General features: G+C 36.1%; 1 protein-coding gene across 6 annotated transcripts in view; it reads left to right on the top strand.

Moving 5' to 3' along the window:
- The window catches only part of RGMB (repulsive guidance molecule BMP co-receptor b), a 686,402-nt gene that overhangs the window by 628,182 nt on the left and 31,729 nt on the right, over positions 1-26,491 (top strand). For 5 of the 6 annotated variants that reach the window (XM_072958353.1, XM_072958360.1, XM_072958355.1 and 2 more), the window contains 2 exons: positions 6,367-6,455; positions 16,100-16,306. The gene's annotated coding sequence lies outside the window, so the exon portion shown is untranslated. Of the gene's footprint in view, positions 1-6,366; positions 6,456-10,689; positions 10,793-16,099; positions 16,307-26,491 lie in introns of those variants that run through there. The other variant, XM_072958359.1, reaches the window with a different exon arrangement.

Below are 26,491 nucleotides of genomic sequence, written 5' to 3'. Positions count from 1 at the left end.
AATTTCTACCCATGTCAAGATGTAATTGGTAAATCTATTTCTTATGTTGTAGAAAGATAAAGGGAAAACCTTGGCCAGGTTTGGAATCAAAACTCAAATACATCTTCCAGTATTACCTAGTCCTCTCTGGATCTTACTCATCTCCCTTCATCTGTGCAAATCATAGCTTGATCTCAAATTGCCCTAAAGTCAACAACTTTTGCAAACTGAGGAAGCAAAATCAGGCCTTTGATCATAGGTGTTCTCTCTCACAACAGGGAGAGACTAAAACAGAAGAAGCGTCACTCACATAGCTCTCAAAGGGGAAAGATTTTTAAAATTCCAAAAATATTTTTAGTTTACTAAAACAGCCTGATTCTGTCTTCTAAGCTCATAGTTATCATTCTAAAGTCATTACTGAGAAATTATTGAACCAAAAGCATTTTTAATGCATTTTTGTTATTAATTCATGTTGAACCACCTAGGAGAAAATCCTCAGAATGATCTCCTTTCCTGCTTGCCCAGGAAATACCTGGGTTGAAGAAAAATCAACTTCATCAATAAACATATGTTATCCAGGTGCCAACATAAAGGTGGCAAACTATTAGATTCTCTCAGATCGGTACAAAAACAACAAAGTTAGCAACATGCTGAGCCTCTTAGCAATCTGAGTTTCCCACACCGGGTTTCTTTTACTGACAAGCTATGATTTGTGTTACCAAAAAATGTCAGCTCCTAATTTGGATGAAGCTGAAATGAATTATACATAGGTCATTAGAAGCAGTGTGGTCTGCAGTGAATGAGGGATCTCAAAAAAATCCAACCACTGACACGCTGAGTGTTTTGAATAAGTCACTCACTATCCATCTGCCTCAATTTGAGTATTCAAAAAATAATGGTGTGCAGAGAACTAATTATTAGTGTATGCCTGTAAATTATTTTGAACTTCTCTTAGAAGAACATCAAACAAAGAGAAAATGTTCCTGTTTGTAATGACCATTATTTCCTTTGGGGGAGGCCAAAATATGTTTCTCTTCTTACATTTTTCCTGGCTCCCCAAGTCACTGTTGCCTTACTGTTCCTGACTGATTTATTTTCTAAATGATTATTTCTGATGATTTTTCTGGCCATCTCTTATAGGCTATTTTGTATCATTCCCTATCTAGAGAATTAACCAGAAAAACGTGGGTATGTGTGCGTTGCTGAAGGCAGGGGCGGGGGAGGGGGGAGGGCTCTTATATCTTTGTAACATTTATCTCAAGAAGTGGGGAAGTTCCAGTTAAGGAAGACACAGCTACTTCTCTTTACAGAACATGGACGGCAGAGAATTGGGCTAGTTCCCTGATCCTAATTGAAAGCTATATATGGTACTATTGAAATTAAATCCTGTTTAGTTTCTCAATATGTGAAACCTTGTACTCTTACAGAGGAATCTAGGCACAGGCTAGGACTGGGACTAGGAAAAGAAAAAAAATGGCAGAGAACAATGTAAAACCATGAGACAGTGATGGATAATTCACCTAAGAACCCAAATAGCCAAGTATTACAGACGTTTTTCACCTGTGAATATAAATGGATTTTTATTTATTTGAATTTTTTTAATTCTTGTTTTTTATTGAACCATTGAGCTAGAATGGCAATTTTTTATTGAAGTGAACCATTGGGCTAGAATGGCAGTTAGATGAACTCCAAAATTTTGAAAGTAGGAGAGCCAAAGGGAATTAAGGCCACCTGTCAAAAGGAATGATACTGAGAATAATGCCAGGAATTCTAGATTTATATGAACCCTGCTGTCTTACAAACACATCCTACTGGTAGCAGAGAGGTACAACTAAAGAAAAAAATGTGATCTGTTCTGTAAACGTGCATCATCTCCCCCAGGGAAAAAAACTCAAAATATGTACTATTTTGTGTTGGTTAAATCTGTGGTAACCGAAAGACCCATCTTGCATGTATCACCAAGCAAAGTAAATAGGGTTTTATATGATACAACTTTCATGTGAAGAAGGAAAACTAAGGCTGGCAATAGTATGAGCCCACTATACATGAGAGCTGAATCTACACCTGCATGCTGAACTTATCTTCCTCAGGAAGCTTTGAGGGAAATTGTATAGAGGGAGAGGAACTATCAGAATTGACATTACCAAAGAGATTCCAGTAGCAAAGACTTTTAAAAACTAAACCATAAGCAGGGACTTAGTCTGAGCCACAGAAGAAAAATAAGACAAATAAAATTTTCATAAATCAAAGTGTACTTGTCTTGGACATTTTGCAAATGGAAAACATTAGATTATGTTAAATCTTAAATCATTTATTTAAGGTTGATATTTTATGTTTTGAACTTGCACCACCATCATTTCATAAACATCAATGCCAGCCTGTTTAAACTGTTTTCTTTCTTCATCCTCATACCAACATGGAAGCTAAACAGGAAAAACCAATCTGGCCAACTATAGATAGTTAACTTAATTTATTTTTGTCCATGTTTCAATATGAAATGTCAGGATTGTGGAGAGAAATTGGGGGAAGAGTAGATCTAAAAATAATAGTGAACATCGTATAACTGTGGAGGATCTGGTCAAGAATGTCCAGCAGCTGACCATTAAACCTGCCACCCATAATTGAAAATATTGAAGCTGCCCAATTTTGAGCACTCTCATCCATAGCAAAAACCCATGGAATGCCAGCTGTCATTGTTTTGGCACAGACAATATTGTTTCTTCTCCTGCCAGGCCCACACATCTCCTTTGCCTCCCCTAGTTATTTTTACAAGCCAGGCAGCCCTCCCGACAGCTTCCCCTGCTGTCTCTGAGTGCAGTCCTTTTGAGATTTCCTACCTAACTTGTCAATACTTGAGTGAAAATAAGCTAAAAGCTACTAGACACGAGAAGAATTATCCTTTTAGTATTATTATGGTTATTATTATCATTATTATTAAGATCATGTAAAAGAGATTCTAAGGCAAGAGCTCCACATACAGCCGTGTGGCTTAGACTGCACACCACACAATGCCACGCAGCTTCATGGGACGATATTCACAGGGACTATGATGTGAAGGGTGCTCCAGAAGCTGTAAAATTTGGTGGTTCTGTTCTACATGTCCACAAGACTATGAAGAGTTTAACAGTCAGATGAAACTGGTTCTCTCTTCTCAAGTGTCTTCCTACTATTCTTCCTAAAAAGGTGTATAAATCACTCTTTTATTTTCAAGTTGTACAGAGAATACAATTTCCATATTCTTTCATGATACATTACTAAAAGAACTAAAGAAGGAGAAAATCTTAAATATCTAATCATCCTTACCTAACAGAACATTTCAAAAAGAGGAAAAGGTATTTAGTTAGTGTGTTTCATTTTTCAGCTGAAATCATAAAACACCAGAGCTCAGCAAGGAACTTCTTTATTTTTAATGTGCAAATGTACAAATTGCATTTTCTGAAAAGAAGATTTTAATTCTGTGAATCGTGTTCACATGTTATTATGTAGAGTGGCAATTTTAATTCAAGTCATTTCAGAATCAAATGATTCTATTCCCATCTACTAATCTTAAAAGGCCAAGAAAATGATTGAAATTTTATTGGATTTAGTTTGCCTTTTTCCCAATTAAGTTGAATATGGGTCAACTTTTTACAGGTGCTGTTCTAAATCTAAAAGTATCTTTATTAATGATGATCTCCTATTATATTTAAGAAAGTAAAGGACCCTGGGAATGATAGATCTCCCTTTCCTATTCCTTCAAGCAGTGCTGAGAAGAAGGAAGTCACAAATATATAAAGAATCTCACTGCTACCCCCCAATCTGAAAGATATATTCTGGTGAGGAGGAAAGCATGACAAGGCAGAAGATGAAGCATATCCTTCTGGATTTAACATCCCCACAATGAAGAGATCATAACACACCAGAAGCCAAAAGAACTCCCTAAATCATCTGTCTGTTTTTCTCTCACTTAAAAAAAAGCTGGAGAGACCCATGTAGTGACTTCCCCAAAATCATTATATCCAACTGCAAATGCTTATCAAAGTTGAATAAAAAAGGGGAAACAAAAACAAAAACACACCAAAATTTTAATAACCAAAGTAAAAGAAAATTAGAAAACCCTATGTGAAGTTCATCTGCTTTGTTGCAATTAAATAGCACCAGAATCACCTAGAAAAAAATTCCTAAATTTTGCCCTTTACTTTCACCCCCACAGACAAAGGAAGGGAGGCAGAGAGACAAATGGAAAGAGAGAGGTGCATGGGGCTGCCAGAATGAAGGCTTGGCAGAACAGAATCTGGAACCGAAGGACATCTTCCAAGGAGGGGCTAGTTATATGATGCTAGCCATCTCCATGGGGCACATTCGTGGGTTCTTCAGATACAGCTCAAGGTTTAATATGCTCCCCCTGAGCTAGGACCTTCTGCTGGGTTTCTCTTGCCACACACTCAGCCCCATTGGGCTGGGTCCTAAGAAAACTCAAACCTACCCCTTTATGTGCCCATTTGACCCACAGAATATTCTTGAATGTTTGACCCCCACAAAATTACAGAGTAAGTCCAGCTTGACCAACTGCTGGCTCCTCAATCCTTGCCTCACTAGCAGAGAGAAACACGAGTTTCTTGCCTTCAGAGTTTTCCAGATAAGCATAAGCACAAGTCTGCTCGTTTTTCAACAGTTTTAATGTTCTAGATAATTCTTTCAAGTGCCCCCTCACTTGAGTAAAAGGGAAAGAACTACTGTCCCCATCCTCCTTTTTCTTTTCTATAAGTGGGAAGAAAAGAAATGTCATAATATTTTGTACTCCTAAAAATTTTCCTCAAATAATTTACTTGATCTGTCTCTAGCATCCTTTTATATGGACTAGAGTTGCATGACAGTCACAAATCTATCTGTCACCTATAAAGTGCATGCTGCAAAGATGTATCTAGCACAGCTATTTAGATCATGAAATACTCATCATCCATTGGCCTCCACTTTGAGGTTTAGCCAATGTTCTAAACTATCAGGATAAGTCCTATTTGCTTTGTTATATGATATTTGAAATATTTTGCTTATAACATTTGTTTGTGTCTACGTATTTTGGATTGGTCCAACTCACATTTGTTAAATGAGAATGCCTTGTTTTTCTTCAAAGTTTGGAAAAAGTAAAGCATCTACCAATACCTTATTTTCACAGAGGGGCCATGATTTGAGCCTTTTGGTTTAATGGTTCAGTGAAATGTCTAACAAGAAGTTCTCTTTTTTTATTAGTTAAAACAACCAATTCTTGCTAACTTTAATTTTAATGTAATATAAATCAAATCTTCTCCCATAAGTATGTATTTTCCTTTAAAATGCCAATAGAGGTAACATATGGTTTACTCTATTAAATGTATCTTCTAAATGCCATGCTTTCCTTTCAAAACCAAACAAAAGGGTCATCCCTTATTCAGGACCTGGATGGATTGCATACCTTATTCTGGTACAGATGCTCATATCCACAAATTTGCAAATAGCTTTGGAGGCAAAAAGTAAAAGCCCATCTTCATAGGGAGAATGTGGACTCTAAGCTGTGTGACTTTTAGCAAGGCACTCACTATCTTTAGACCTCACTTTCTTATTTATACAGCAGACATGCCAGGTGCCCCTTAAAACCCACGTTTCCCTCTTCTTTCTAGGTAAATAACTAGACTACATTTCCCAGCCTCCCTTGCAATTAACTGTGGCCATGTGATGAACTGTAGTTAATGGAATGTGAGCAGAAGTGATGTGTACCTTGCAGGTTATCTCATGAGAACCCCCTAGATATGCTCCTCTATGTTCTTTCTTTGCCTGGCTGGCTAGAAAGGAGATGATCCTCAGGGAGACTTTGACAGCCCTACTTAATGGACACAAACCTGTCTGTGCTTTCTCAGAATGTCTCACTGTCCCTTTCTTTCCAAAGATACCAGTCAGTGCCTGGACTATTCTGCAACTGCCTTTACGGTATTGTTGATGAGTTCTCTTCAACTGTAGCCCCAGGTGAATCCCCATGCCTGTATGGCCCTCATGGCCTACTCATATCCCATATGCTCTGTGATCCTCTACACTTTTGCATGAAATGACACATTGTATCTTTAGTGGCTGACTCCCTGAGTGGTCCCTGCGCGGCTGACCACACAACCTAGAAGTGCTAAGGAGTTAGAGCCCTGTGGCATGAAACTTGACAACTAAGAAACTGGAGAGACCAACCTTGGTTGGATAAATGGCTCTACATGTGAGAAGGCCTCTCTGCTGGGCTCCTTTTCTTCAAGCATGTCTTGAGGAAAACGTCCAAAGGGGATTTTGCTACTTCTCTTCCTCCTTTTCCCTCTCCTAAACCCAGCTGCCGTATGCCTTTTCTACTTACCCATTGTATTTAATGTGCTTTTCTCTTTTTTATGTTTTTAGACTCCTACCTTCTCATGTGGACTACTTTATACCAGAGTGAAGATACTCCAATCCATGTATATTTTATGGAGAGAGTTTCCATCATGGAGGCAAGTATATGACGTATTATGTATTATTTTTCATGAGTTAGCTCTTTCCCTTTGTTTGAAGAGTCAGTCTGGCTAGCAGTAAAATGATAGAGAATATATTTATCTTACTACTCAGACTGTTTGAAGTAAGAAGAATGTGATGACAACTCTAGGTCAATAGCTTTAAAAACATGACCCTTAAATGAACAAGAAAGTCCCCTGTTGTGAGATGGGAATGAATTTAGTAAAAAGAACAAGGACAAAGATAATTGTGCTACCCATCTGATTGTGCAAAAGAAGTGACTGAACTTTCTAAAAGGACTCCAAGCAGGTTTGATTCCTCGTAGGTATTGTGTACTCTGCTGCCTTTCTAGGACCTCTTTATGCCATGCTTCTCATTTTATTTTGAGCCCAGATTTAACAACCATCTCCACTTACTAACCATATTACTTTTGGCAAATAATTTAAATGTTTTGAGTTTCAACATTTCACCATAAAATGTGAATAGTATTTACTTCCATAGGTTTTGGGAGGATCAAATATAGTACTGTTCTTAAAATATTCTAGCATATGATCTGTCACATGGCAAGTACTCAGTAACACAGTATGTTATATCCCTCCCTTTCCTTGATCTTCATCCCTCTATAGATAGTGGAAACCATGAGTCAGTGCTAAGCATGATCAGGAAAGGTAGATCATACCTGATTGCAAGTAAGAAAGTTAAACTCTTGCTATGGGTATGTCAGGGTCCTGAGGCAGGAGAGATGCCTACTATACAGGTAAATGGACTATTTACAAATGTCTCTTTTGATAACTCCAGGGCTTCTGTTAGGAAATCAAATACTGCATTAATGTTTTTGCCCTCTATCTAGGTCACATAGGGAAGTGTAGAATCTGGCCTGGAAGTTTCTCTACTCCTTTAAATCACTGTACATTTCTGTACTTATCTTTCAAAGACAAAGCAGAATGCATTAAGAGAAGTCAGGCAAGTAGAGTATAAACTGTACTGCAGAATGCTTTCTTTTTATTGACAACTGAATGAAGACTGAAGTGAAACAGGGAGGTAGACAATTTAGTCAAATGATGAGTGTGATTAATGTTCTAAGCAATTTCTAACTGAGTCAAAGCATGTATTTTACTATTTGTTAATGGCCCCTAGGGCTTTTGGTCCAGTTAGTTTTGACAGGCTTCAAACAGAATCTTTAAAAACACACAAAAAGCTACTTCCTGAGCTAGAAACAAAGGAGCTAGATAAAAAAGAAGATAAAGAAATTGATAATTTGTATATTTCATATAAATTTCTCTCTGATTAAGCTCACTTCTGGTAGATATGTCACATAGTGTCTCTTTATATTTATTTCCATCTCCATGAAAGGAGCCTCCAAAGATTCTGCAGTATGTAATCCTGTCTCTTAACAGGCCAAAAACCCTAAATCAGTCAGTATCTAACCAGCTCACATAGCTAATGCTCTTTGTTGGTCACCCACTCTGGTATCTAATAATCCAAACAGTGGTAAATAAACAACAAAAGAACACAAATAGATTATGTTTTTTTAATCAATATATTGTGTCCATTTCAATTCAGTTAATATCAGCAACCATGTGTTTACATTTCTTAGTATATGCAGACTAGAGTATTAGGTGCTACATTTAGTTTATTCAGGTTAAGCATGGTACCAATGAGACTACATTTGTAAAATCAAGTTCTCAAATAGTCCAGTTAATATAGATAGATCTATTACCTGGTCACAGATTGCTTTCTAATCTTGAAACTACAAAATCAAACACATCCATTCCTTGGAGAAGAGGAAGACCAAGGAAGAAATTATAGTTCCATTAGACGAAAGAATCCAGGCACAAACCCCGCTAAGAAAAGAATACAAGCCATCTGCCTGCCATAATTCCATCAGGTTCTCCCCTTACACACACCTGATAGAGAAATCCTGATCACCACTTCAGGGGACTATAATTCTTAGCTTTTTAAAGCTTTAGTCAAATTAAAAGTTCTTCAGTTTACTGCCACATCCAAAAGCAGTCCAGGCAGCGGGACTCAGGAGTTTCATTTCTAACCATTGAAAGGCAGTTGCTCTTCAATCTTGTGCTAAACAGTCTTACTTATTTTTATGCTGACATTTTCTAAACAGAGGCCTTATAACATCCTTCCTTGCAGCTTATCCTCATGAATACTACATACAAATAATTAAAAAAAATTGTTCCCTATTGCTGTAAATAATTTTATATTGGATGAATCTTGTCTACCCAAGAATAATAAAAGGGAAGGAGAGACATAGACACTAGAACAGTTGGTAGACTCTGGTTGCCAAGGTTTTAAAAATATGATTCTTTCTCTGAAGCCAGATAACTAATATTATATTTTTATCACTAATGTCTTCAAATTGCTTTTTTATATGAATGTTATATTTTTGATCCCATCAATACAGTCTAAATTGTTGAGTTAGATACCTGACTTACTTTGAAATTGAGGGTGCAAAGCAGGAATCTTTAGTAACTGCCAATTTTTATGTACTCTGTTAGTAATTACTGTTGTTTCCTAAATGTTTTTAAGTACTCAAATTTAAAAAGCAATTGGGGACTTTAGGGAATATAGAGTAAAATTGATTTTAATGTATCAAATTACTCCAGAGTTTCCTACAATTTTTACTCAGTTAGGAAGAACACATAAGTCTGTAAACCTCTGAGCTTTAAATTTTGGGGAACTTATTCTGTCAGTTTTCTGGAGTAGATACACATTTTGCATAAAACAAAACCTCTACAAGAAGCAACATTGCTAAACTAGTATTATTTTCTCTAATCATGTAGAGAAATAGGAATATGTAATTAAAGGTCATGTTCTATTTTTTTCTTTTCACGTGGAAAATTAAAAATAGAATTGAAGACTTTACTGTGGCTGCCAACTCCTAAGCACGTGTTGACACCTGTCAAAATGAATTGAATGTTAACAAATCAACAACCACTACACCTCTCCTTCATCAGACTGCCTCTTCATTTTGTTGATAGTTTCTTTCACTGTGTGAAAGATTTTTAGTTTAGTATAGTTTCATTTGTTTATTTTTGCTTTTGTTTCCCTTGCCTGAGAAGACATATTCAAAAGCTATTTATTTATGGATCCTTTGCTTAACCTACTCACTAAAAGTTATTTGCAACCCCCAAATCAATACCTGCTGAGCTCTTGAGGTCATTCACAGACATGTGCAGAGGAGCAAAAATGTGTGTCATCCAACGGCCACATCCCAGCTGGGGCTGAACAAGGCGACACTCTGCCTTCTTATTTCAGCTCTCGTACTATAAACAAGCATCCTTTTTGTGGTCTGTTTAGTGCCACATTTTTCACATTTTTGTGCTTTTTCTCGGTCATTCCACTGTTTGAAACATCCCCAAGCAAATAATAAAGTCCTGTATAGTGTTGTTGAGCACAGGAAGGCTTGATGTGCCTTAAAGAAAATGCGTATGTTAGATAAACTCTTTCTGAACAAGTTATAGTACTGGTGGCCATGAACGGAATGTTAACAATATATTTAAATAAGGTGTTTTTAAACAGAAGCACACATAAAAGAAGATTATGTATTCATCAGTCACCACACAGTCAGTGTTGTGACCAGAGGCTCACAGGGACCTCACCCTGTTTTCCCTTAGTTCAGTATTCATTCTTTCAGTCTTTGTGGCAACTTTGGAGAATACCACTACCCCGAATAAGGAGAATCTTCTGTAAATACTTGTGATCAGAAGTCATCTATGGATGATCAGATGATGGAAATCCTCTCAACCTACACTTCAGTGTGATCCTATGGCTGTCTTAAGCTGATCTTTTACCATCTCTCACTCAGCCAAGAGCTTTGATCATTTTACCTTCCACCTCTACCTCATTTTTGTAACCACATGTTAACTTGGGATCTCCTAGTTAATATAATAGGCCTAAATCCAAACAGAAATCTAAAGCCCCCCTTTTGATTGATACAAATACCCAAGGATTGTATGTTTTCTGCTCACCTCTGATTTGTTCTACTTTCTACTGGTTCTTATGACATTCAGTCTATGTACTGCCTCACTATGCTATTTCCATTAAAGATTATAAATACACAAAAATCTCATATAAGCCATGGACGAGATTAGTGTTATTAACCTGAAGTTTGGGGGCTGTGGAGACAAGACAAATCATAGTTCAGATAAATAAGCAACTTTATAATGAACATTATGCTTTCTTATTTCTAAGGTATTGAATAGCCACACAATCAAAGGAGAATTTTCAGTGCTTAGTTCTCCTCCACTGTGTCTTGGACTCACCACCATGAACCATACCTATACCCTTTCAGGAGTGTGTGGAGGCTGTCAGCCCACTGGTGAGTGGATCCAGGTCCTGACATAGCTGGCAGAGCCCCAGGATTGGTGCCACTATGCTGGTAGGTGGGGCCATGTCCTGGGGCACCTAGCTATGGAGCCTGGTTGGTGGGGTCTCTGGACTGCTGCTGACTGGCTGGTAAGCACATAAGCTCCCAGCACCAGTGTCCTCCTGGTAGAATGAGCTCCCAAAAATTATTGCCAGAACTGGGCCTTAGGAGGAGACCCAGTTGTTTCCTGCTTCTTTGGGAGACTCTCTAATAACAGCAAGTGGGTCTGACCCAGGCTCCTTTGAAATTACTACTTCTGCCCTGGGTCTTGGAATGTGTGAGATTTTGCATGTGCCCTTTAAGAGCAGAGTCTCTGTTTCCTACAACTCTCCAGCGCTCCTATATGCAGGCCCCACTGGCCTTCAAAGCCAGACATTCTGGGGGCTCGTCTTCCTGTTGCAGAATCACCAGGCTGGGGACTCCTTGTGAGGCTCAGACCCCTCATTTCTTGGGGAGGGCTGTGATTAATCTCCCATTTGTGGGTTGCCTTCCTGGATTCTGCTGTGTCTCTGGCCCTTCTGTCCTTCTCATTGTGGTTCCTTCTTTATACCTTTAGTTGTGGGAAGTCTTTTTGCTACTCTTCAGATCATTCTCATCGATAGTTGCTCTGTAAATAATTATAATTTTTGTACACCTGTGGGAGGGGTGAGCACACTGTCTCCCTACTCCATCTTGGCTACACCCTGTTATCTTAACCCCCAAATTAGAAAGGCTCCTTTTCAAAAATACCATTCCCTCCTCCGTTGATATCCCGTCTCATGAATAAATACTCACTAACTCCATCTTCCTCACCTTAATTCTAAAATCCAGGAGGTCTAGTTCATGCAAATAAGATTGCATCTCCTGGCTTAAGGATAAAATGTAAAGGGAAACTAAATGTATTTTCTGATAGACACAAAATGGGGAAACAAGGATATAAGAAGCATTGCTGTATATAGTAGAGAAGATAGGAGAACTTGACTTCAGGGTGAAACTTTGCAATGAAGTCACGGTTTATGAACACCATCTGCTCCAAACACATAGCAATAGTGGGTGAAATATTAAGAGAAACCAACAGAGACATAACCAGATATACAGAAAAGATAATATCCAGGCTATCCGGCATAGATGGGAGTTGCCATCCAGGTCAAAAATGAGTAGCAGCCAGTGGGAATTTGACTCCTGTAGAGGAAAGGGAATGAGAGTGTTTCATGCAAGATGCAGGCAGGCATGTTACTACTTGAAATCAGGGCCTGATATGAGGTCTCTTACATGTGAAAGATGAGAAAAAAAATTGGCAGACCTGCTGATGGGGGCTTTTTAGCTTTATTGGTAGCTGTGAGCCCAAGAAAAAACATAAGCTTAGTACTAGAAGCTTCGTTAAACTGCTTAGTAGGTCTTCCATACTTCCATACATTATTGGAGTATGATTATGAGTTCTAGTTTTTGACTGAGGGCCCAGAGAACTAAATGGAGTCAACCATACAACAGCTCAATAATACAGGCGATAGAGGAAAAAACCCACTCAAAATAAGGCTGAAAATTCTAAAACAAATTAAAAACATGAGAAGCTGAAAAAAAGCAATGAGAAAAATAGATTATACTTGAAGTAGAATTTATTTAATAAAGTTTTGAGTTTGAAGTAATAGTTGAAGGATTTCAAAGAAAACTAAGGGTGCAACATTCCATGTAGAAGTAACAAGACATCATGAAACCAAATTAGGCAGAAGAGATGTAAGATCAAGTTCATATTAAAAAGAACCAATCAGGTTTCCTTTATGATCTGGGTATGTAAGCTCCTACCACACCTGACTCTTCTGTACATAACAACTCTAAACTCTGAACAAAATACAAAAAGCAACAATCTGAAGGTACCAGAGAGTGAATCAAAATAAGGGTTGAGGTTCCCATTTTTTTACAGAGTCAAGCCCGAGGGCAAATAGAGGTTGATGTTGCACAGGGTGGCTAAAACTCTAATAGAAAAACCACAGTCCTTCTTGCCTGAATAATCACAGGACAGAGTTCAGAGCAACCACAAACACTGGAAAGTGGGAAGGAGGGGAAGTCTAGAAAAAAAGAAACCAGAGAAGGAAAGCCCCAAGTTCTGTGTTTAGACTGCACAAATCTCTGCTAATCCCTGAACCATGCATGCATTGGACAGACTCCACTAAAGATAAAAGAACCCCTTCTAAGATTTGAGCTGTTTCCCAAGAGTCAGAGTTTGCAATTTGAGTGCAACCAAATTGACGTCTGCTAAAATACAAATCCAACACTCTTTGAAGGAATATAACAGAGTTTCCACAACATAACATTTCACAATATCTAGGATAAAATCCAAAATTACTCAATCGGGAAAATATGATCGATTTTCAAGAGAAAAATATAATAAACAGAGACCAGTCCTTGATGATCATAAATTAGAAGTAGTAGACAAAGATTTTAAAGCAGCTGCTGTAACTATGCTCAAGTACATAAAGGAAAATATGTGCACAATAAATAAATTTAAATACAATAAATAAAAGATGGAAATTCTGAAACTTAGAAACGTATCTGAAATTAAAAAAAAGAATTTGGATGGGTTTAATAGAATGAAAGTGACAGTAACAAGCCAATGAACTTGGAAGTTAGATCAATAGAAATAATGCAATCTGAGGAACAGAAATTTTTTTTTTAATTTTTAAAAAGACTAGAATTTTAGGGGCCTGTTAGGCAATATGAAAAGTTGTAAAAATATATATACATAAGTAGTGTCATGACAGCAAAAATTAGAATGTTTACAAAATTAGAAAAAAAATGTTTGGATAAAAAATGGTGAAAATTTTCCAAGATTGATTAAAAAAAAAACTTACAGATTCGGCAATCTCAAGGATCTTCAAGCAGGGCTACTATGAAGAAAACTGTGTGAGCACATGATAGTCAAACTGCTGAAAACTGAAAATAACAAAGTAAATGTTGAAAGCAACCAAAGGAAAATGATACATTACACATAGGACAATAACAATCTGAATTATCATTAACTTCTTATTGAAGTTACTGAAAGCCAGAAGACAGTGGAACAACATCTTTAAAAAGCTAGGGGTGGCAAAGGGGTGGAAGGACTGTCACCTCAGTGTTCTGTATCCAGTGAAAATATTCCCAAGTAGGAAAGTGAAATAAAAACATTTTTAAATAAAATAAAAGAAAATACATAGCCAGGAGACCTATTCTTCAAGAAATACTACAGGAAGTTCTTCAAGCAGAAGGGAAATGATACCAGATGGAAACTTGAATCTTCGGGCAAGAATGAAGAACATAGAACTGGCAAATATAAGAAGTGTATTTCCTTTTCATTTCTTTTAAACACATAGGACTATTTAAAGCAAAAATTGTAACACTGTCTTGTGAGTTTAAAAAGTATGATGGAATATATATGATAACTGAGATGTAAGGAATGGGGGGTAAATAGACCTATATTATTCAAAGGTTTCTCTATTTCATGTGAAGTGGTATAATATTAACTCTCTGGAGATTGTGGGAGAATTAAAGATGTAAATTAAAGGGCATAATTAAAAGAAGTTATATGAAGTTACAGATTGTAAAAATAGATAAATTAAGATGGAATTCTGAAAACATTCAAATGATCCCATTTAATACAAAAAGACAGAGAAACAAAATATTTTAAAAGGACTAAAAAAAAAAAAACTCCCAAATAATAAGATAGGAGACCTAATTATAATCGCAACAGTAATTTTATTAATTAGTAATGTACTAAACACTCCAATTAAAAGTCAAGGATTTTCAGAATGGATTTTTAAAAAATATATACAATATAAAGAGATGCATGTTATATTAAAAAATAAAGATAAAAAGTAAAATGTAAAAATTTTAAATGAAAGTAAAGAAATGAAAAAAAAATACCATGCAACCAGTATGCTTAAAAAGGCTAAAATGTCTGTACTATCACATAAAAGAGAATTCAAGAAAAAGACTATATAAGAGCTAAAGAAAAAAGAAAATTTGTGATGATAAAGGGCTTAATTCATAAGGAAGACATAATAACAGTCCATCAAAACATATAAAGCAAAAATTGACAGAATAGAAAGAAAAAATAGAAAATTCCATCCTCTTAGTTGGAGATTTAATACCCCTCTTACCAACTGGACAAAATATCAATTAGACAAAAAAACAAAAACAAAAATTATCAATCCAGAACTTGTTACATAGTTAAAACCAACATTAAGTAGTGAAAGGAACAAAAAGATACTTTCAGACAAAGACTTTATGAAAATTTCCCATCCACAGACCATCAGTAAAGGAACTATTAAAGGTGTACATAACCAAAAGAAATACAAACCACAGAAGCTAATAAAATGTCAGCTATTTTAATAATATTAAAATATAAATAAATCACTTGTGTGATTAAATGGTAAAAATAAAATTCTAGGTAATAATAATAAAATTGCAGAAGGATGTTTAATGCATACTTAAAGCATACTAATACTTTTGTCATGTTTAGGAAAAGAAATACTAAATAATGGAAGTCCTATCTAGAAAAAATAAAATTCAAAATCTATCTTAACATTTTAAGAGTAACACTGACACAATAAATGTTTAAATTACAGCTTTCAAATAACAGAATAAAGAAAAATTATCAATCCAACAGAAAGCAAGGAGGGAAAAAAAGAATCACAAAATACAAAGTAAGATAGCAGAAATAAGTTCAAACATATGAATTACCACCAAAAAAACTGGAAATAGTTCTAATTATAGCAGTTATCCATGGACTTTTCTTTAATTCCAACCTATACTCTGCTTTCAAAAAACCTAGAAAAAATAAAGCTAAACTTAAGATTTGAAAATAAAGGAAAGGAACAGAGATATCAAAATACTAGACCCTTAAAAAGCTTGAGTAAGAATATTCATATCAGGCAAAATAAGATTAAAAGTCATTAACCAAGATAAAGAAGAAATGTATATAATAATAAAAGTAACAATCCACCAAGAAATAATATTCATGAACTTGTATACATCTAATAGCATGCACATAAACATGAAAAACAAAAATCTTTAATTATGGTTATTAGAAACATACATCAGGAGGAATTTCTTCTACTGACACCTGGGGAACTGACTAATTAAGAGACCTCAGATCAGTCATTTAAACTCTGCTCCCTTTCTGTGAAATGGTAATATGCATGTTTGTCTAAATAAATGCAATGTTTTTGTTTTAACTAGATAAAACTTAATAGACAGATACATACTGACATATATATATGTACATATGTATATTTATACATACAGATATTAACACAAGACAAGAGGAAAAAGGAAGAAAAACAAAGGATCCATCACAAAAATTCAGGTATTATCAAGTACGGAGGCTTACACAGAAGGAAGTGGATGAATAAGGAGGGAAGACAAGGAACCACAAAACTCATGCTGGACAATGGAAAGAAGGGGAAAAAAAAAAACTAATAACAAAGATCTGGATCCAAGGGGCTACAAATAGTAAGTAAGCAGACAGAAAATACATTCCCTTTGGGAACTTGCATTATTTAAGTCACATGATTAGTAACAAGTAACATTCTTAACTATGTCATAAATGAATAGTTGATCAATATTAAAACATAATTCTTGTTTTAAAGTGTCTCCTAAAGTCTCTTAAAAATAACAATAATAAGTTTTGGTTGGATTGTGTCAGGAGGTCATGCCACAAGTCACTTGCTTTGGTAGAAGCTTTTTAAAATTTTTTGAATACACAATGAGTTGCATCATAGAAATATGTAAAATCTGACAGTTTATATGACAGATTAAAGAAAAATTAGGTACTTTTTGGTGCTTTAAAAACAGAAGTAGTTAAACAGTAATGCAGTTCACAAAGAAAGTTGCGAAGTTCCCACCCATTACTTTGATCTGTTGCCAGCATGTGTGATTCTACTTGAAGCTAAACATAAACTTCATCAATTCTCAATATTCTTTTATCCCTTGGAAAAGTAATGTCCATTGGAAGACTCTTCACTGAAAAGTAGTTGTCTGAAAAACTGAGAACTAGTACAAAACAAACTAGAAAGAGCAGGTTCCTCTTCCATAAACCTACAATCTGAGACAGATAAACCTACTACTGATGAAGCCAAAAGATTAAATTATGTCAATAGAATATAAGAAAATATGTCAGTTATTTAGAGACAAGAGAGATTAAGTATTTTCTTGCCCATGAGCTTCTTGAAGGTAGGATCTATGTCTTTCTCAGCTCTCTTTCTACAGAAACTAACATAGGGCCAGGCATGAAACATGCTCAGTATTTGATTCTTGAATGGAATTGAAGAAGGCTTTGGTGCACTTAACTGTATCTGAAATGAGAAAGGAACACTAGAAAAGCCAACGTGTGTGGAGAACAATGACACTTGTGAATGGCTGTTTTTAGCACCCAGGACCCACTTGTGTTTCTCCTGGTAACAGTGCCCTGGTGCTAATTCTCCCTCCCTCTCAGTACATGGGCTCCAGGTGGACCTCCACAGATAGCTTAAGGATGGTGTGTGAAACGGACCTAAACCAAATAGCATGGCACAATATCCTGGGCCAGATTGATTGGCTCAATGATGGCACCAAATTAGAGATAAAGAGATACTTATAGGAATCCTGGGGCAAACGTTCACTCTTTTTTCCATGGCATTGGAAGACCAGACCACAAAAGATGAACAGCTGCTACAGATCATGAGGCGAGAACCCTCTTGGGGCCAGAGTCAACCAGAACATTGTAGAGATGAGAGACAGAAAGAGAAACCCCAGTTCCAGTTGGTTGAGCCCTATATCCAGCTAGAGTGTAAGTCTGCCAGTCACTGTTATTTTGAAACACAGGTTTCAGCAAAGAAAAGGGGCCTCTTCCTCTTTCCTTCACTCACCTCTGGTCCTCACAACCATCCTCCTTATTTTCTTGAATCTGCTCATTCTACCCTTTCCCAAATATACTTGTGTTACAGAATTGTCTAATGGGTATATAGGCCTATTTCCCTTTTGAAATATGAACTCACCCAGGAAAAGGATTATGTCTTATTCATTTCATATCCACAGATCTACACAATTAATTTCTGGAACACAGTAGGCACTCAAACTAATTATAGAGATAGTGTGAATGGCAATGTGGAGAGAGCTGTAAAGCAAGCACAACTAGGTTCAAACAAGGTATTGTCTATAGTAGAGAACAGCTTGGTACCTCAGTTTCCCCGTGTATAAAATAGGAATAATAATAGAGCCTCCATGATTTTGGTGAAAATTAAATAATGTTTGAAACGTGTCTATATGATGCCTAGCTTACGGAAAGGCCTCCGTAATTACTAGTTTCTTCAACTGCATTTCCAATAAACATTGTATAAATTTATAATTCAGGAAAGAGGTAAAGAGAATGTGATAGAGGACTATAGTTACGGGATAAAAGAAGACCAGATTTAGAAAATAATATAAAGTAAAAACGACAAACTTTGGCAAAGGACTAAATAGAGCAAGGAACACAGATAATTAAATGTAACCTCGAAGATTTGAGGATTCAGACAGACCACTCATGATTTCATCTTGATGCAGGAAAAAAAGCATGAACTGTGTTATCATCTGGTTAAGAGATTCTCCTCCAAAGTTCTAACTATATACTCGGCAGCAGCATTGGTAAACTGGAATTTAAGTGCTGTGAACATCTTGATTAGTCAGAATCTATAATTCTCTGTCAGGACATCCATAAGCCATTCCAGAAATTAATCACCCACATTTGTTGTAAGCCTTGAGCTCACTGATAAACAATTTAATGAAAACACACAACAAAAAAGAAACAGCTGAATATCCAAAGTGAGGTAGAGCTACCCTATAGAAATAACCTTAATATGTAGTTGGTACCAGGCCTTTCTATGGAATTCCCACTGAACACTTCTAAAAAAAAATTTTTAAGGCAGTACTGGAGATTGAACCCAGGACCTCATACATGCTAAGCATGTGCTCTACCACTGAGCTATTACCCTCCCACCCCCGCCCCATCCACTGAACACTTCTGATGAGGTTTGTTGACTGGAAACATGAGGAATAAGTCTAAATATCAAAATGAAGTGGAGGTTGAAACATCTGTTCAATATATGGATACAGTAGAGATCAATGAATGATCAATTTTAGCCCAGTAATCTCTTTTTCATTACTAAAAAGGAGATCAGCTTAATTATGACAATGCATTTCCACTGAAGGAGTGGAAAATGCTGATAAGGACAATGGGATTATATGTATATTATGTGTAGTACTAAAGCACATTTCTGTTCAAGCGATATGAATCCCTGTATACAAATTTAGACAGAGTGTAGCATCTTGGCTATGGGATCTTTGGTGAACAGATATTTCTGGATAGGTGACTTTTTGAAAGTTGATTTCATAATTTTACATACCCAAACTCTTTTAATTATGTTGGGTAGAATTCTTTCCAAAATAAATTACTTCATTTGCCTGATTCTTTAAACAAATAATATTAATGACTCAATCTTATAAATAACAATTATTAAAGCCATAAATATTTGAATAGCCTTCAAACTAATATTTTCCTTGCTAGGAACTTATCTTTATAGCATAAGCATAAAGTTACACAAAGATTTCTCTTCAAATATATTCATGTAAGATTGGTTTCATAAATGATTATATGATGTATACTCAAAAGCCATTGAGATAGTATAGATAGATAATGAATAAAATTTACGTTTACAATATTTTTACAAAGTGAAAAATGACTATGAACATATCACACTTTTAAGAAAGGAACATATAAATGTTACTATGAATGATATTGTGCAATGATACGATGGTGACCTTCAGGCCTACTGATGAGCTGGTTGCTCCAAAACACACCAAAAAATTAGGCTTTATTACCATTCTTTACAGGTCTTGTGCCTGACTCTTGAAATGTTTCTGCCTTTCTCCATTGCTGTAAGACTGTCTGCTCTATATTTTCAACATCAACACTGCACCTGTCCTTAGCAGCCCTCCTTCATTTTCGTTCTCTTAGAGTCATGAGATTGAATAGGACATCAGTGATCATTGAAACCCATCACTTTCCAAATGTTTGAGTCACCTCGTTGACAACTCTTTCAAATGCCATCCAGCTGAAACCTGTACCCATCTACTTATGACATCTTACTTCTTCCCCTGGCTGCCTATTGCTCCTTTCAGTTTTGTGAATATTTTATCTGTTAGTCCCCTTACAATGTTCATCTTTTGGGTTTAGTGATAGCCATTCAAATCTGAACTCCTTTCCAGTTACAGTTTTTAAATATTTGAAAACCACTATCATGGTAGCCAAAGTCTTCTCTTTTCCTTCATTTTTCAGCCATTCAGTGAATTGTTACTTACCTCCTACTCTGTGCTGGGCATGCTCTAGACATTGTGAAGACAGTAATGGAGAAATCCAGTAAGGTCTCTGTCCTCATCAAACTCACATTCTAGCAAGGAAGATAATAAACAAGAACACGTATAAGCAAACAAGTTAATTACAGATCACAGGAGGTGTCAGGAAGAACTGAAGTAGGCTTTTGTACCAAAAAGTTACTGGCAGAGATTGAGCACAAAGGAAAGAACCATATCTGAGTAGAGACATGAAAGATGAAGCTCTACCTGTGGGGAAAGCATTTTAGGCAGAAAGAACAGAACATGATTTCACTCTCAGGTAAGAAAACTAGAGTGACCTCGGGACATAAAGAAGACATATAGCTGTGGCTGGAGAGGGTGAGAAATGGGAGGAGCAAGAAGTGTGAGATGAGGCGGGAGAGGGAGGCAGCCCCAGATCATGTAGGGACTTGGTTAAAGACTTAGATTTCTTTCCAAATCCAAAGGCAAGTGACAAGCATGTAAGTGATAAAATCTGAATTATGTTTAAAAAGATCACTTTGGCTGCCTAAACATTACAAATTCCTATAACTATTTCTCTCACAGGATGACGTGCAGGACTTCTCTTGGTTCCACCCCTCTAAGCATGCTATAGTTTTTCTGCATTCTTCTACATGTCTCCAGATGTTAGCCCAGAGCTGAAGGCAGTGCTTTGGGTATGATCTGAGCATTCAGCATAAAATGAAATAATCACCTCTCTTACCTGAGAAGTTCCTCTATTACTAATGTAGCTGAAGATTAAGATGTCCTGCAAGGTTGGAAATCATATAAAGAAGCTGGTCAAAAACAAAAGTAAATAAACTCTGTTTGAGGGCTTAAAGAAATAGTTCTCAACCTTACCTGCCCACTTGAATCACCCCAGGAGCTTTGAAAAAATGCCTGGTGTCTAGAAAACATCCAGAGCAATTAAATCAGAATCTGTGGAGGTACTCTTTTAAACATCCCCAGGTGGTTTCACTATGCACCCAAGACGGAAAACCATGAGAAAATGGCTACTAGCCCTGTGCTTCTCAAATTTTCATGGGCAGAAGAATCATCTGAGTATCTAGCTAAAATGCTTATTCTGGTTTTCTGGGTCTGGGGTAGGGCCCAAGAATCTGAAATTCTTAATCATTTCCAGGTGATACATTTGCTGCTGGTTTAAGAGCCACACTGTGAATTAGCAAGAGGCTAGCCCCGAAGTTCTCACAACATGCACTAAAATCACTTGGAGGGTTTGTTAAAACACAAGTTGCTGGACTCCACTCAGACATTCTGATTCAGTAGATCCAAGGTGAAGCCTGGGAATTTGCACCTCTCACGAGTTCTCAGGTGATACTGAAGCTGCTGGTCCAGGGACCACACTTGGAGATCCACACATCTATCTAGTGAGAAAGGAACACATGAACTGTAGGCTCTGAAGTTTGAAGCACAGACTTTATAATTTTGACTCTTGTGACCCAGAAAACTTTTCATGTCTTTTTGTTCTCTTCTGAATCCCATCTAGACACACTGTTATGTATATTCTCCATAGGAAAATAAAAGGAATTTTATTTCAGGAAGGAGAAATATGACAACAGCAGGTCAGTAAATATGCTTTTGTGAGAGGGGGATTAATCTGGAACACTGAACTTAGCCCTGATATGCTTTATTACTAAGAAAAGTTTACGCTAAATTTTGAATTATTTCTTTCTCATAGATTTTAGCTACCGCATGCTACCCATTGCCCTACTTAGTAAAATCTCTGACTTCCTGAATTCTTTCATTTCTGTTGTGTATCTGCCTATCTACTTTGTTTCAGTGCATCTTTGTGTCTCTTTCTTGTCAACATGCTGCATAATTTAAACTACTAAAAACATACGCTACTGAAGTGTGGAGAGTTAAGTACCATAAATAGAAAATAAAGTGAATTGCTCTTTCAGCACCAAGGGTTTCTCAACAGACATTTTCCTGAATAACATCTTTCCTTCAGACTCATCTACACACAAAAAATGTGACAGATATATTACACTTCATTATGCATATTTCTGATGTTAACGTCATTCATTTCCTTTTCCTGTGTGTCATTATAGGAGTGATTATTTAAATAACTTTATTAATAAAATGTGTTTAACATAATAAACCAGAAAGTCTCCATTTTCCCTATAAAATATTTATATAGTAAATAAATAAATTTTTGTTGATGTCCAGGAACTACAAAATAATGTTATCTATAATGTAGATATAAAAAGACTACCAAGATTAGCACTTTTCTATGAATCAGTTAAGAATTCATAGTATTTTAAAAAAACTCTGGAACAATTATGGCACAATTCACCTCAATACAGCAAGAATTCTTACAGTTCTAAATTATAGTATGAAGATGCAAACTACACACTTGTCAATTGAACAAGACATGGGAGGGTAGATGACTGGAAAGATCCAAATGTTCTATCAATTACCTGTTATCCTCAGAACAAAGGACAGTAATGAAAGGTACATAATAGAGTTCTTTCTCCTATTCAATTTAAAATGTCAAATTACTTTATTTTTTTAACCCTCCTGATCAGAAACAACCTCTGAAGGATAACAAAAAGAAAAAGAAAGAAAAAGTTCCCTTCAAGCTGCATTTTATTGAGTTATTTTTGAGAAGACAATAGAGAAAGATTGACTTGAGGACTTTCTAATAATAAAGCTATTCTGGCAGAATCCCAAACAGAAGCTAGAAGTTTCACATTGAAAAAATGAGATTTGATCGACATCTTGCCTGACATTAGCCTTGACAGTTTAAGAAACCAGGGAGTTAACATTAAGTGCCTTGCAAAGAAGTATAGAAAAACCAAAGAATACACCAAGACTCAGATTCTTGTGATAAACATTAGGTTAATTCCAGACAGATAATTCAATGATATGCTAAATTTTGAATTATCTCTTTCACACAGATTTTAGCTACAGCATGCAACCAAGTTCATAATTTCTCTGATGATTAACTTAGTGGATTACCCAGTATTGACCAGCTCCAGGATCCATGGCTGGAACTGCATTCCTAAAGTCACCAGGTTGACTATTGCAGGTGCACTGAGCCTGATATGTTTTTTTTAACTGAGTTAGCCCTTGCAGGCAACCCTTGGAAACAGTTAGAATTTTGGCAGTTGGAAAGGCAAGATGACCACAAGCACATGTAGCCAAAATAGCTCTACATAGGAATTATGATTCAAGGCAATATTAAGTGTCTGTAATTTCTTCTGTGATACGAGATGGGAGAAACTAAAATTACGTTATTGGTTAGACAGTCCTATTGAACAAACAAAAACAAAAAAAAATTTTAAACCCAAAAATAAACATGCTTTTGGCAAAGAAACAAGCCCAGAGAGTAATATGCAAATGTAAGATATTCTGATTGAACTGATGGGGAGAAAATGCTATTTAGAATTCTACAGAAGGCCTTTAGAATCCAATATCATTGAATGTTTTCATTAAAAGCTTAGAGTGAAGATTTTAATACTAATCAAATTTATAAATGATTAAGAGAATGATAATACTTTTGAAATTAGGATTAAAATAGAGTATGAGCCTGAAAATTTGGAAAAATGGGATAAAAACAATAAAAAATAGTTCATTTGATTAAAAAATGTGAAATTGTTCACATAGGAAACAGTGATTACAGTGTTTTATAACACTAACAAAAACAGAACACCGAAGAACATAAGAAAAAATAAAAGATGTCAATTATGTGTCACTAACAAAAAATTTTAATACATTTTATTCTTCATTAAATATAGTATTTAATACAACTAAATGAATTTCATTGGCATTGCTTTGGTCCCAAAAGAAATTCATTCTGGGAGTATTATGTAATAAAAGAGACACACAATAGATCATTCAGAAGAGAATAGAAGAATTAACAAAAAGTTAAGAAAGAAATACCTTCCTTGCAAAAGTTACAGGAATGTTAGTCCAGAAAAAAATGAAAACAAAGCAAAAATGATACAACTTGTACAATGTATAAATGAAAAGTAGTACTAGGTGTAATGGTTAAGAGATTCTAGAGTGGGTTTGAATCCCACCTCTTCAACTTACTTCTTTCCACAAAAAAAAAAGCATTACTTGATAATTTACCTCACTTTCTAAATTTCCTTATTTGTACAATGCAGAATATAATGGTATCAGATTGTAAGATTGTTATGAGAAATAAATGAGGTAATAGTGTAGTTTACATTGGTTTCTGAGCTCTTTTCCTATATTAATCAAGAAAATTTGTTACAAGTATGCTCTTCTAAAGACAGAAACAGATACATAAAATAGATCACAATGATGGATTATTTTTATATTCAGTCATTCTTTCGCCAAAATAATGGGAATGGTCTAAATCAGATTCCCTTTAAAATCTGTATTACATTTCATGAGTGCCTTTCATCCTTGGACAAAACTAGTTTGTTCTTGGTCTTTTTATCTTTTGTACTTTAAATTTAACTTCTAAAATTTCTAAACTCAACATTCTTTCCCACCTAAAACTTCTAACTTCACTCATTTCTTATTCCACATACATATATTATTTGTAGTCTACTTTTTTCTTGTCTTTTCCCCAAAAGGCCTACATTTCCTATCACTTCTCTGACTGCTTGATCAAACTGTCTGTCCTGAAATTCACATGAAATATGAGGCACTCTAGGTAGAACATTTGGGGAAAATCCAGACCGTGAATCTATAACACTATAACTGAATGCACCATTTCATATATTTTACTGTATATAGTTCTCAAAAAAGTTTTCACATATCTGTAGGCAAATTTTACTAAAGATAGATATGCTTTTTCTAATTTGCTGGACATTTACTTGCCTAAATGGGAAAAAAACAAATGATACACGTAGGTAGGTGTGAATATGAAATCAATCATTGCTAGTACCAGGCAGTCTTTCATGATTCGTGAATCCTGTCCCTGAGATATGGAATATCTGAAGTGTCAGATGAAGGAAAACTCAGCTCAATTTCATTAAAATAAATAATTTTCATAATATGAAGGTTGTTAAAAATATTTATATAAGAAAAAAGTAATTTGGAGACTTCGTCTGCATGCTGAAATGATATAAAATTGATTATTCAAATTACATATTTTTATGTGCAGTGTGACAGTTCACAGCTGGATACAGCCAACATCTTGATGACAGGCAAGGAAATACTAAAGAGATTTTCACTAGGAAGTCTAACAGAAATCTTAAACCTAGTAAGTCCAAAACTAAACTCACGTTTTTCCTCACAGACAGTATTTAACTTTACCTGAGCCCTCTGCTCCCACCCTTTTGTATTCGAAGAAAGGCTAGTCACAAAACACCTCCCTGCCCTCAAATATTTCAAGATAACTCATCTCCATTCTTCCTCATGACTCCCATAAGACAACTTGATGACTCCCTTGAGCACTGGCCTCTCCCTCAAGGCCTCTTTCCTTTTCTTTGAGATGGCCGTCATTAAGTGGACTTTCTCCCGACTGCAACAGACTGAATAAAATCACCTCCTTGATTGTCTGGTGCGTTTTGTCTTTCACACGCCAAAACCCTGTTCCAGCTCAACTCAGCTGATGGGAATCCATCTTGATGGTGGCTCAGGCTAAAAAGCCTTAAGAGTGATCCTTGATGCCTGTCTTTCTCTCGAACACCCCCATTTAACCTATCAAGAAATCCTTTTGATTCAAACATCAAAATGTATCCAGAATCTAACCACTTCGAAACAATTCCTCTGCTACCACTTTTGGTCTAAGTCTCTAGCATCTCTTACATAGATTCTTGAAATAGCCATCCCACTGGATTCCTTACTTCCACCCTTGCCTGGTCATATAGTCTCAACAAAACAGCATGAGTGAACTCCTAAAATTCAAACCATGCCATTGCTCTACTCAAAATTCTCCAAAGGTTCCCAAATTCAGTCAGAATCCTTACAGTGGCCCTGAAGTTCTCTGTGATTTGAGGCCCCATAATGTGTCTGAACTCCTCTAACTCTCCCCTGCTCACTCCATTCCAACAAAACAGGCCTCTTTTCTCTTAAAAATGCGAGGCAGCCTCTCACTTCAGAATCTGTGCACTGGCTGTTGCCTCTGCCTTAACTCCCTTCCTTCAGACAGCTGCGTGGGTCACTCCATCAGCTCCTCCAAGTGTTGGCTCAAATGTCACTTTCTCAGTCAAGCCCACCTCTACCATCCTTTTAAAAATTGTACATAGAAGCCAGCATTTCACATCCCACTGTCATCCTCTGTTTTTCCCAGAGCACATAACTCCTTTTAATATGCTCTAGAATGTCCTCGTTTTTATGTTTATTGTTTGTCTCTCCCTCTGGGAG

This window comes from Vicugna pacos, chromosome 3 (assembly GCF_048564905.1).
Source record: "Vicugna pacos chromosome 3, VicPac4, whole genome shotgun sequence".
Lineage (NCBI taxonomy): Eukaryota > Metazoa > Chordata > Mammalia > Artiodactyla > Camelidae > Vicugna > Vicugna pacos.
The sequence above is the reverse complement of the archived record's forward strand: the minus strand, read 5'-3'. Positions and strand labels throughout refer to the sequence as shown.